Here is a 13,831-nt window from a genome sequence, read left to right on the forward strand (position 1 = left end):
CCACCACGGTAATGTGAGCGACAGAGACACTCACTCTGCAGTGGGAAACTGTAGCACCATGCCACTAGACTTCAAAGTAACTATTTTCTTTAGCTGTTTTTTTAAAAGGAGTTCGCCTGCATGCTTGAGACCCACTGAGAATAGACCTGCTGTTTTTTTGTTTCCGTCCACAAACCACCAGTTGGAAACCACTGCTTTCAACCATTGTGTGGATACTAAAACTTAAAAAAGCTCGTTAACTCAACACAAAATCTAATTCTTCTCTCCACTAGGCTACCCCAGCCTATATTTCATCTTCAATGCAAATACAATTTCAACTGCGTCCATCAACACTGTTATTCTAAACCTTTCTTGGGCGTCTCACGGTGTGATGCAAAAGGACATTAGTGAAGAACACAAACTGATACTGCAAATGTTCACAAGCCTGCCATCAGCAAACAAGCCATGATCTATATTTGTCAGTGCCTTGTGTCGACTACAGAGTGTCCCTCTTTTTCAGCCCATGTCGTCAAGATTCCTTGGCGGAGTAAAAAGATGACTGAGTCATGTAAGCTGAAGGCGCATTAATTGTCTAAAAAGGGATTCAGCAGTCTACAAAATGCTTCGACCACCCAGTCTGCCCTGCTAAACCCAGAGAGTGGGATGTAGTCCAAGAAACCACTGAGTGACTATTACTAAATAGGTCTAATATCAGAGAGTAGACAGGCAGGAAAAAACCTTTTATACCTCAAGTACAGTCAAGATATTTTAGATATTTAAGTTCGAAATGCATCACTTGTTAAGCAAACGTGTCAAACATTCCAGTTGAGAATTTGTTGCAGTAAGCATTTCTAGAGTAAACCAATACTCTATAAGAGGCTGCGCGATTTGGAGAAAAAATCATATTGCGATTTGTATATAATGTTAACAAATTGTATGTTGAGTCTGACATTTTGAAATATGTCATTCTCAACTCGAACAGACAATGTTAAACAAGCATAGGTAGATATAGAAAACTGTTTTTAAAATAAAATAGACATTTTTGCAAACTTGCTTTGATCAACAGTACAACTAAATGATGGGCGTAACACTCGTTACTCACACACAGATTACTGAACAATATTTATAACAATACCTTAAGTAAAACAGAACAAGGGGAGCGTGCTGCTCTCAGGAGGGGGCGGCTAGAAGCAGCACATAATGCCACACTGGCCTCCTGGCTCTGGCTCAACCTACATCTGTCCACTGCAGAGACTCTATCCTGAACCTGGAGGAGGAGGAACTAGTATAAATTTATTCAGGGAGCCTCACTGAGAGCAACCTCTCATTTGCAGGAAGGCCCTGATCACAATCACACCTTTACACATTCACACCTGGAAGCTGCCCAGTACAACCGCAGCCTGGTCAGAGCAGTTGGGGTTATGGGCCTTGCTCAAGAGCACCTCAAGGGCAGACTGCAGTGCACACAGAGACGAGTGTCACACACAAACACACAGCACACCTTTTTGTTTAATTAAATCACACCCTTTTGCATATAATGGCACAGGGTGACATCACGATTAATCATGCAGCTTTATGCAATTTCACGACAAATACCACAGCAAGTAATGTAAACAACGTTAGCTAAGTTGTGGGTTAGCTAACTGTATCTACCCACATCCAGCACACCAGCTCCAGACAGCGATACTCACAACTCTCCTGCTGCTATAGCTAACATCACAACAACAGCATCTCTTGGTGAACTAAAAAGTAAGGTAAGGTCATTAAACGTTACCTGATACACAAATCATTGTTGGAACAGCTATAATAGTGTTATGTGGCGGGTCACTTTGTTTGTTTCCCATTTACAGAGCCGGGGTTCAGTACAAACACCACATTTTTTTTTCAGCACACACACAGAACAATGTAGGAATTGTCATAAGAATGAAAGTAGAGATTGGGAGACAAGTTCAAAAGCCTCCTACTTTCACAGACTTGGTCAATCAACACACGAAGTGGGCGTTATTTCAAATCGTCTGTCATGGAAAGTTACCAAAGAGTTAGACCCCCCCAGCTACGACACTGAAGAGGCGTGGAAGAGTCAGTTTCAGATGCTATTTAACTTTCAGAAGAGCGCTGCGCCATACTTGTGGTGCTTTCAGATTTGGAAGCAGCTGGGTATTAAACCCCAATACCTTCTTGATGCAAACAAAAAGGTGCTTGAGTATGAAAACTGTCCACTACTGAAGGCTGGCTCTGAACGTGGGCACAATTATAATTATTCTTCTTATTCTTTGACCAGCTATAATCATAATTTTCCCAATTTTATACTGTATGTAAGTTCTTGTATGGCTGCTAGTGTTTAGACAACATTTAACTTTAGAGAACTTCAGAATATTTAGAAATTCGAAGAATAACCTGGATTGCTGCTCATGTGATGTTCAGTAAATACAGCAGAATGAGTCCAGTTTTGCTAAAGCTGCTGACTGATTGAGTCACAACTTTGAATACACATGTGTGGACGTGAACATGCATTCAGTCATCCGCCTTTTTATTTCTATTTTTGTGCATGTAGGCTAAGTGGAAGACAAGAGAAAAAAGTTGAGTCAAGCCACGCAGAGGCCAGAAGTACTGCAGCACAAATGAATTTGCCAAACAGGCGTTCTGTTGCAGCCAAAGGCAGTTTTCCTCTCGTGGGAATAACACAGAATGATCCATCTTCACACTCGGATAGTCTTTTACGCATCATGTATGAATGTTTCCAAGAAAATTGATGCTTAAACACACCTGTTCTTAAAGATAAGCGTTGTGAACTGTAACAGCCTTTTCATATTGCATAACAGGGACTGAGCTTTCAATTTTTTTGACAAAGAAATCTGCACAAATTGATGCTTTTTTTTTGAGAATCATTTGGAATTAAATTAGACCAAACAGTTTCACAGACAACACAGATAGGAAAGTGAGTTATGAAGTCAAAATTTCCAATCCAAATATCAGTCTATCGGCATTGTGTTGTGTTTGAAAGTCACTTTAACTCTGCCTTATGGCATAATATAGATTTTAACACTTTCCATTAAGCTACCACTGATTGTCATTGGGCCAGCAGCACAGTATACAGTGCAAACAAAAAAGGGGATAGAAAGAAAAACAACTCCACATATATAGATGAAAACAGCAATACCACAAAGGAAGATGTGGGCTATACAACAGAACCAGGAAGCAGCTCCAACCTGTGCCAACCACATGCAGGCTATAACAGCAATGTGTGATTTTGGGGTGCCCTCATCTCTCTCTCTTACCAAAGCTCGATTTTGTGGAAGCAGTAAATGTTATTATTAAATTTCTCCATTGTTAAAATTTTCCAAGAGTTTTTTTTTTTTTTTTTTTTTTAAGATTAGAAAATGTAGAACAAAACAAAATCACGTTTCCTAGAAAAGATCTCATTCTTTACGGGTCATCCCAAGCAGCATCGACTTTTATAAATGTTTCTCCTTTTTATTTAGGCTACACAAACATCGTTGCCCAATTCGCCCAGCTTTTTTACTATGAGGCTTGGTAGGTTAGGACCAAACCGGCTGATACGGTCGACAATATTTGTATTATTATATTTTCTCGTCTAGGTATATAGAAAAGCAGGCTTAAATGGACAGGATTTCATGGAGTTTAGTGCGATCCAAAATAGCCTTTTTTGACATATTAGACGGAATTTGATATAATATTATTTTATTGTGGGCTAATTATTACGGTGTACAGCTACCGTGGTAATAATCAGCTTATTCTAATTATACAGTATAATTGATAGTTCTTCAGATATTGCCATAACCCCTAACAGCAGATGTTTCTGGAGTCGTGCTCGTTGCGCTTTCCCTCACGTCAAGAGAAAGTGACGCCAACTCGAAAACGCTACTAATTTAAGGAAAACATGATTATCGGCTAAACCACATTTGACATAAATTAATTTAAGAGCCTGTCTTATTTATTCGGACTGATCCTTCGATTCGGCGTACAGATAAGACATGTTGCAGCGGTAGGTCCAATTATACAACTGCTTTGCATCGTAGCTTCCGCTAAAATTCAGCGGGCTGTGCTGTGGTGAGTCGCTACAGCCTGTCAATGAAGTTGTAATTTCACCAACATAACGTCTGCAGTTTTCACTTCATACACACGCCGTGCAAATCGGACTGCTTTATTTGTTAATTTTCTTTACTTGGAGTGTTTCACAGCCATGTGCTTAGAACGTAAAGCGTAAAATGATTAAATTGGCACATTTTACAATGGAGTTTTGACTTAAGGAAGACAGTCGCCATGAACTCGAGCAAAAAAAATATATAAAAAAATATATAGTATATATGAAAGCCACCCATTAACGGGTACTTACGGCGTGCTTCTGTGTGCTTTCAGTCAAAGGTTTTGGGAAGTCTCTGCTAAAGCAACCGACCCTGACGCAGGTGATGCTGCAGCGTCCAAACTCCACAGCGCCCAGGAGAACGCACTGACGGTGGAGTGGCGCTCTGCGGGGTGAGAGAGGGAAAAAACACACACACACAAGAATCACGGAATCACTGGGCAATATCACCCAAGCAAGGTCTTCCCTGGCTGCTCCAAAAGCAGCCTTTTCTTATTGGACAGGAGGAAAGAGGTGGGCGCTGAGAAATGAGGCCACATTGGCGCATTACGCACAAGAACACACACTGATTGGACACACTGCCTACTGACAGAAATCATGTTTTTAATCGCCATGTGTAACACTAGCACAACTAAAATGCTCTGGAGTGGGCTATTTTACAGTGTAATTTAATAAATGTACAAACCACCAAGACATTACATTCAAACTGTTTTATGATTATGTTAAAATATTCAGGATTTTATTCATGGCAATTAGACTTGACAAGACTAAATTAAAAAAGAGGAGCACCAATTAACAAACTAATTCCTGTACTAGCCTTTTCTGGATCTTCATCAGGGAGTTTGCTCAGCTGTGATGGAGATGGATCAGTAATCAGAGGCAGCATCAAGGGGGCATCAGGGGAGGCAGGCCCCTTCAGACAGAGGGTTTGCCTCCTCAGGTTGTACAAAACGTGTCATGTTTTTATATATGCATATTTTAATATACTTAAAACCTTAAAACAAACACGTCATGAATGTGACGTGATGATAGCTTAAGAGAAAAAGTCAGTTAAACAAAATTGATAGACACAATACAATGACATGACAATCCGCTGTGTGTTTGATGATGCTCATTTAAGTCATGTTAGTTAGGCTATTTATGCTATTTTAATTGCTGTTCTGATTTCATCTAAAGAAGGTCAAGGATGAACTTTTGAGCATTTAGAGGAAAGTCAATAGAACCTAAGATGAAATGATGTGTTTTTACTTGTTCTTTTGCTCTTACTCTGAATTCCCTGATGGGGAGGATGAGCTTGATGCAGTGGAACACAGTGAAGACAGCATCCACAGCAGAGGTAGAGGATGGAGAATTAAACTGGATGGAAATGTACAGGTAGGCAGATATTGTGCAAATTGAATCGAGCAGATAGATGAATTCTAATCTAAAGAAAAAGTGGTTAGGTTGCACTCACTGAAATGCATGTAGACATCAGGCCTTCTGCAGACTGTCTGACTAGTCTAAGTAGGAAAAGCACAGGTGTTACTCATAAAGTAAGCAATGGCTCTGCCCTATTCATGCGTCCATGTAAGCCTCTGCAGAGAGGAACGTGTCGCTCACAGCTGTGCCTTCATTCTGTCACATGTCAAAATGTTGACGCAGGATGTGCTTCAGTGATCAGAACTTCACATCAAGCAGATTTCACATGAAACTCTCTAATGTACGGAAGCCCTAAAGGGCCATACATTCATACATTTTATTTACTCTGTCTTCCCGTGATAACAAGTTAATTAATGTCATTATCTTGAAATAATGTTATTTTCCCGGGATTGTTGGATAATTTAATTTTCTCGAGATAACAAACTGAAGTAACTCATTTTCAAAGAAATTTGGATTAAATAAAATGTGTGACCTCCTAAGGCTTAGTGTTTTGACTAGTCATAATTATAATGTGAGCAGTCTGATTTATAATTCAAAGCACCTGCTACCACAAACTGACAATTCATATTACGGATTATGGCTGAAAGATATCTATAATGACAACCTAATTGTCATTTATTAGATCGAAGGGGTTGACAGTACAAATCACATCACGTCCACAAGCCAAAACTTTAATTTAATAATACTTTATCGATTATTATTAAATAATTGCATTTTGACTATATCGATAATTTTATTTAATATTTATTGTAAAGGCTTTTTAGGTCTCTGACACTAAGATATCACTGGTCCAAATATAAAACTGGAGTTATACTAGTCAACAGTAAAACATTTCTTTTCTATCTCAGTATGTTATGTCACAGCATTAACATATCCTCATGTTTAATTTCCTCATTTCACCATGTTTTTCTTTGCTGTTTCTGCTGTTACTACCAGGCACTAATGGCTCAGTTTCCCCGCAGGAGTCACTGACATTTCATCTAGTTTAACCTTATTACAGACGCTCAGATCTGTGGATAAACCCCCACCTCACGTTTACTCCGAATTAAGCCCTGTAACAACAGCACTGGAATGAAATTTCAAAAATGCTGTAAGAGCTGTAATTTGCGTAGCTGTACGCGGAGCATGTTGCGTTGTGGAACACGTGACCCCAAACATCTCCACAACATCTGGATTTACTAGCACTTATTAACATTCCTCCCTCCTCTGGAGCCATAAATTTGGACTTTGAGGAAACTCATTACATTTTAATAGCTCAGATGTTCCACATAAACATAATTTAGGAACAGGGGGCTTTGGTTGTGACTAAAAATAAGAGCTACACATGGCTCATGGCCTCCGATGAACTACACTGTGACATTGTGACCTCTTTTTTTTTCATATTCTTGTTTGATGGTTTTATTTAGAACATCTGTGAGTCTTATTAGTATGAAGATGATTGAAAAATATACAAAAACAGGATCTAAAGTGAAGGGTTACCCCTTTTTGACCCGTCCATAAATCTTTATGAGGTTCCTTTCAAAGTACATTATAGACCGATAAAAGTTTTCTGACAGTAAACTAGAATAAAGTCTGCTTTATTGAAAATGTAGTAAACGTTGGTGGTTATTGTGTCCGGATGTCTGTCATTTTATCCATTTGTTGCTACGTCACATCAAGCGTCAGTCTGACTTCATCCACAGTCCCTCAATATCCTGTCTTTGTTCTCTATTTATTTGTGCATCTTTTCTTTTCTTGTTATTTTTCTCCTTATCCTAGGTTTCTGGGACACCTCACATATTCATTTATTTTATAATTTGAATATTGGATAAACACTTAGAGGCTAATATGCAAGAGAAGACAAATGAAGCTTAGCCAAAGTTCAATCAGAAAGACTATCATTCATGCTCACTCTCACTGTTTATTTCAATTAGCAGCTGACTGCTCCACAGCACATCCATCCACATCTTCACCACCATAAAAAATGATGTCCCAATTATCTACACTCCATAAAATAACCCTGAATAAAAGACGTAAGATGAGAAGATCAAAATTTATTTAATCTCTGGGCTGTGCAGTTATGGAGACCGTAAACACTGTGATTGGCCAAACTGGAAGGTTACATAGAAATGTGTCTACTATTTGTTTCAAATCAATATCTTTGATGAAGTGGTGATGGCACAGTGGCCTTTGGTGTGGGAGGCCAGCTTTTGATTTCCACTGCTTGAAAAAACAACAACTTTGTAGTGTTTCCAGACAGTTTCAGCACAATGTTTCATTCTGCCAAAAAATAACTTTAACTCACAGCTTTCATATTGACAGCTGCCCACATTAGTTTGCAGTTCCTAAAAGACTGGTCTATAGCAGCTAAATGGACAGGATTGTGTGTTTTCATTTAATTAATTAATTTAAGATTAGAAAAAATATTTAAAAAATGAACTAGATAGACTTGAGAAAACAAAGGAAGGCTCAGTTGATTCCTTAGCAAAGTAAATCTGTATGTATCTCATTTTTTTGTTGTGTTTTTCGGCGAGACCAGGGCTAAAGGAATGATTTGTTAGGACTGGACTGGATGTGTTTAATTCTTTATATTATATCTATCTGTATTATTTTTGTTTTATATAAAACTAAAACTAAAAAAGTCTGGCACCTTACAGACAGAATCCGCAGGAATCCTGATGAAAATGCCAGCCTCTACGGTGAGGAGCTAATTCCAGTTTTCTGTGATCCTTTGCAATTTCTGTTGTTGCTGACAGGGGAACGTGGAGCTGACTGACTAACAATCATTTAGACTTTTATGTGACTGAAAATACAGATTTCCAGGTTTCCCTTACAGTGAATCTCATCTCATCCTGGAGACCTTCAGTAAATCCACAGCACAAACAAAAAAATCCAGGAATGAGTCTCATGTTAAAGAGCTCTGACACATTTCTGTTTTAACTGTTTTCACATCAAAGATCAGAAAGTGAAATATTTGGTATTGTCTCACATGACAGAATTAACATTTTCAGGCAGCCATTCTCCTTTTGACCCTCATCCTGCTGTCAAGGCACATTTAATTCTTAGGCCCAAACATATTAAAGAAATACAGAAGAAATGTTCCGGTGTTTAGTATGGAGACATTTTCACTTTATTTAAGGGGCCGTGTGCAGTATTAAACATAAACGTTGCCAGCGGGTTTATGTCATTGAAGGAATCATTTCCACACCGAATGCATCCCAGATTTATATCAAATATATATATATAAGTAGCTGCTTTGTTGTCAAAACAATCAAAAATCCTATGGTACAAACTAATTAAAACTATCATTCTGAAATCTAAAAAATCTGTAACCTTTAATTCGGTTTTCTGTCAGACATTCCTTTTACTGGGACATGTGCTCAGGTTTATTGTGGTGCACAGTGACTCAATTACTGTACACTGTGTTTTAAAGGAGGCAGCCAGGCGAGAGGAAGCCCTGCAGCGAAGTTTCATCTGCTTAATCACCAACACCACTGAGGCACGGGATGATTCCTTACCATCAGGAACGCCATTAAAACACTAACTAGAATTTAAGTTCTTGTTTCTATTATTCACCAAACAGGTGTTGAGGAGTGATGATAGTGTTAAAAAATCTCAGATCCATGTGCTGTTAACAACAGCCGAGCTTGTGCCAGCACCCCGCAGCAGATATGAATGAGTCAAGTGTGACTGAGCTTTAGAGGAGCAGAGCTGATCCTGCTTTCAATGTAAGGGCCCCCAGACTCCTTGGTGTTGAAAACATAAGCTGACCACTCAGGCCCTGGGACTCTGGGGCATTTTCTAAGCGTGCTTACCGTGTGAGATGACTACTAGGGCCCCTGGTTGGCAAGCTGTAGAGGCGAATCATACTGTTTGTGCTTTTTTGTCCATATCCTTTCTCCTTCTGTCACTTTCAGAAGGTGTTTCTGGCTCTGAAGCTGCAGGATCTGGATCTGAGGTTGCTAGCTCCTTGCTCCACCCATGTTCCTACTCGACACCTTCTGCTACTATTATTATTATTAGTCCTCTTTTTATTATCATCGCTATTGCTTTCAATAACGGTTATTGGTTCCATTCCATAACGTTGTCATGCTGCACTTTTAGTGAATGTACAGTATGCTACTTTGACCGTCGCATACTTCTACAATACTGCATCTGTTCTTTTTTATTCCTTTGTGCTGCTATGTCGACCAAAATCTCCCCAACGGGGGATTAATAAAGATATATCTTATCTTATTTGTCCTCAAAGATTATGTTGCAGCCACGTTGCGCCTGTTGAGGCGTCGAGCCATAATATTTCAGTGAATTAAAGATGTATTTCGACTAAAGCAGAGTTGGTGCTTGTTGGAACAGTGGAAAGACAAAGATAGTTTTGATGAGTTTTTTTTTGTTTCTGTCCAGCTTGAATGAAATTTGTTTTCAATCAATAAAGTTAAAAAACGACATTTTGAGTTTATATTGTGCTCACATGGCACATATTCTGAAATAAGGTTAATAGTACACACTGCAACTTCTTGCCCCAATGATCCTTGTTGGATTAATTTGACCCTGCTAGTAATTTGACAGTGTGTAAACAATACATTAATTTAAAAAGAGAAACCGTTATTTATTTAAATAAAGGAGTCATATGATTGTGATCCCTTTACATTGATTTTCAAAGCCCAGTGAAATTAAGTAAAAGCAGTTGCTTTCATCAAGATGAAAGGATGAGAGCCCACACACTGCATATTGTTCCTCCGACACCCTCATTAGACCATTAAACAACGTTTGGATGCACAGGAGGATCTCGACAGGTCTTCATCGGGTCCTGTTTGATCTGACAAAGATCCCCGAGTGGATTGAAACATTGTTTGATGGTATAATAAATGTGCTGCTGGAGTATTGTACAGTGTGTGGGCTCCCATCCTTTGATCCTCTGGGCACCTTCAAAAAAAACATGACGCATGATGTTGTGTTTGGAAACTGATTGGCAGTCATGTACAATGCATACAGGGGTTTGTTAATGGGTAAAATATGCAAAACCACAGCTAAGGATCTTTAAATATACATGAATATCAAGTAGGTTTCTGAAGCTTTTCCATAAACATCAGCTCCGTGGAGCTCAGTGCAGAGTTTGACATGACATTTTTATTTAATATAGTCTTATAGTCTTGCTGACGGAGCAATAGGCCAATAGTCTGCTCTGCTAACACTGGATTGAACTCTATACTGTACACACATAGGTGAAAGTCATATTAATCTGGTCTCGCCAGCACTTTACAGCACAATTGGTACATAAATGGTAAAGCCTCAATCGTAGGAGAATGCTAATGGAGTCAAACTCATTTGTGCAGGGTTTCTGCTTAGTATTCATTTGTGTGAATTCTTTGCCATAAAGCTAAAAGCTGGATTGTACAATCCAATTTTATAACCCAGAGCAGGGTTATAAAACTGGATCATACATTTTACTGTCACAATTTATTGTCTGGTTTGTGACAGAAAGCACAAGTACTCACTATGTGCCCAAGCTTCCAGCATCACCTTTGTGAGGATGTGCAAAAAATAATCCAATTTTGTCATGTCAATTTTATTTTTACAGCCCAATATCAGAAATTCGCTTCTTTGACTTTGGTTTGCTGTAGCACCTTCTGCTGGGACCGGGCCCTCAGACTGCAAACAAATAAAGCTCTCAGCCTTTCCTGTCATCCAACGGTCATCTTAGCTGAAGAATATTTAAACCACCTTCCCTGTTTTGTCTGCTGTCATCCACCACTCCACTGTCAGATTTTATAATGGACAGTACCGTAGACAAGTTTGAACCCTACTGGAAGGAGGAACAGGAAGTTGAATTTTTTCTGTAACTATGCAAAACTATAAAAACAACAACAAAAATACTGATAACTGCCTTGTAGTGACTTGTAGTGACATGACTGTTGAGACCAAACCACTACAATTACTAGCCTATTTAAGTGCCTATAAGAACAACAAACTGTTCAGATATGTCGGGCGTAACCGTCTCCTGTGCTGATGGATTATTATTCCTGCAGATGAAAGCAGTCTCTCAAACGGAGCTGAAGAGGGGAGAGTTTTGTTAAAGGGTTTCACACGCGCTCCAGCCGACCTGGTCTTGAAAATACTTGAAAGTAACTGAAATATGATTTCAAATACAAGTAACAGGAATACTGCCCATCTCTGGTTGCCTGTTCGCATCACATTTGAAACATTTCTAAATCAAAGGCCTGCACTGAAATGGCATCACAGCTGAGGATGAACAGGAACCTTCTTTTTACCAATAGCTTCTGTTTTTCGTTAATGTTATTTCCCAAAGTTTGTGTTAAATAAGTTAGCAGTTTTCAAGACTAGTGTTCCCGTAAATCAGGTGTTCACATCCAATTCATCGTTGGCCTCCGTGTTCCTGTTCCGTGTCAAATCAAACATGTTTAGTTGTTGTTAGAAGTCCGGAGACGTTTGCCTGTCAGGACACTTGTTGACTTGTGACCATTCACCCTCTTCCTGCCTCTCTCTGCTGTGTTGACTTAACGTCAACCCGTGAGTGTCAGCTGGTGACGAGCCGGAGTGTCTCTCCTCAGTGCAGGAATGCAGGACAGCCAAATTACAAAACATGTCATTTAACACTGCAGTGAAAGGGCCTTTAGAAAGAAGAGAATATGCCCATTCCTGTCTGAGAGACAACTGAAGTCCAACGTCTCAGGAACAGGTCCATTTATTCAGTATATATGTTTAAGGCTGCTAACAATGAGCTGATTGCTTTTAATTTGATACGGTGCTTTTCTCATAGTATCCATTATTAATGAGGCCTAATGGCCCGCAGCAGCACTGAACCTTGTATTGATGAGTTTTTTCTTACCTCTAATCTAATCATAGCAAAGGCTCCCAGCAGGCTGGGGGGAAGGGAGGAGGGCTCTCTTCATTTTCTTCTGTATCTCCTTCCCAGACCGAACATACACTTAGTTGCGTACTTTACTTGAGCGAGTCCATTTTACAACATTTTTAGTTTCAGCTAGCTATAGTTTCTTTGGATTGAACATTCATTTATTAGCAATAAGATGCAATGTTATGGATAAAACTACAGTATACTACAGTATATAAAATTGTTTAAAGTAGCTCCAGTTTAATGCTGCTACACATTAATATATCACATATAACACTTGCATTTTCTTGATAATCCTTAGGCTACATATAAACATTTTCAATGCCGGCCCTTTACTTGTAATGGAATATTTTTACAGTGTGGTATTGCGACCTTTACTTAAGAAACGGCTTTGAGTAATTCCTCAGTCAGTTGTGTGCTCCGTCATATGCGTCATTTGAATGATATCTGAGTACGGCATTTCAGAATTATGGAAGTCTATTTCTGCCAAGTGACAAATTTCAAAATGATCAGTACAGTTGTGTCGGAGTCTCCTGGTGAACCAGTGCTTGAGATGCAATCTGAATGTCCCTGGTTTGATTTGGCATGGGAAATGTGTTGCACGTCATCTCCGTTTCTCCAACTGTCACGATCAGCATGTCTAAAATGACAAAACAATATTGAGATGGCATTTACTGCACTCTCTTCAGTAATGCAAATCTTAGAGGTGATCCCACCTCCCAAAAATGCACAACAAGGTACACTAATCTACGTCTTTATTGAGAGTCACGACTCTTGTCAGGTAATTGTTGATCAGGAGGTTCCTTCTGCTTATTTTTGGGGGTTTTTTTGCAGGAGAGGCTTCCACTAAGAAATAAAATCTCAACACCGGAAGTCAGTGTGTGTGTGCCATCGCTTCCAGACTGATCACTAAATATGTGTAATTAATAAACACATGGCAATTTATGTTATTGACATATATGTACATTCTTACATACACATATGCGTCAGTACTTACAAATGTAGGTATACAGTATGTGTATATATAGTGTGCACATAAATACATGTATTTAATCATTTCTTGTAGATGAACATAATCTTAACCCCCCACCAAAAAAGCACACATTACAATAATTCAGGCAATTATAATTGAGGCAAGTTAGCTTATTATTTTTCTAATAGTTTTCTTTTACTATGTCAAGTGTATATTTTGAGTCACAACTTTAGAATTTTTGGAATATTAAAAGGAAACTGATCAGAATTTATAGGTACGTTTTCAGGTTATTTAAGTTAAATGTTTTATGTGTATTACATTCATGTCATGTTCTCTCACGCGTTTACATCTGTTAGCCATTGAGCTAGGAATGGAGGAACAGGCCAGCTCTGGAGTCACTGTGTCCTGTCAATTTCAGTTATATATCATCCAGCAAAGAAAATTTTGAGGATGTACCTGCTCATGACGCTGAGTGGACAATTACAAAACTACATGGCTGAACACG

General features: G+C 38.9%; 1 protein-coding gene across 1 annotated transcript in view; it reads right to left on the bottom strand.

Moving 5' to 3' along the window:
• Positions 1-4,504, bottom strand: part of LOC119900583 (double-stranded RNA-specific editase 1-like) — a 69,412-nt gene extending 64,908 nt beyond the window's left edge. Inside the window, exon 1 of the mRNA XM_038715681.1 lies at positions 4,337-4,504. The gene's annotated coding sequence lies outside the window, so the exon portion shown is untranslated. The remainder of the gene's footprint in view (positions 1-4,336) is intronic.
• Between the last annotated feature and the right edge of the window lie 9,327 nt (positions 4,505-13,831).

The sequence above is a fragment of the Micropterus salmoides genome, unplaced genomic scaffold (assembly GCF_014851395.1).
Source record: "Micropterus salmoides isolate LMB-PRFRI ecotype aquatic unplaced genomic scaffold, ASM1485139v1 Ms_hic_scaffold_1, whole genome shotgun sequence".
Lineage (NCBI taxonomy): Eukaryota > Metazoa > Chordata > Actinopteri > Centrarchiformes > Centrarchidae > Micropterus > Micropterus salmoides.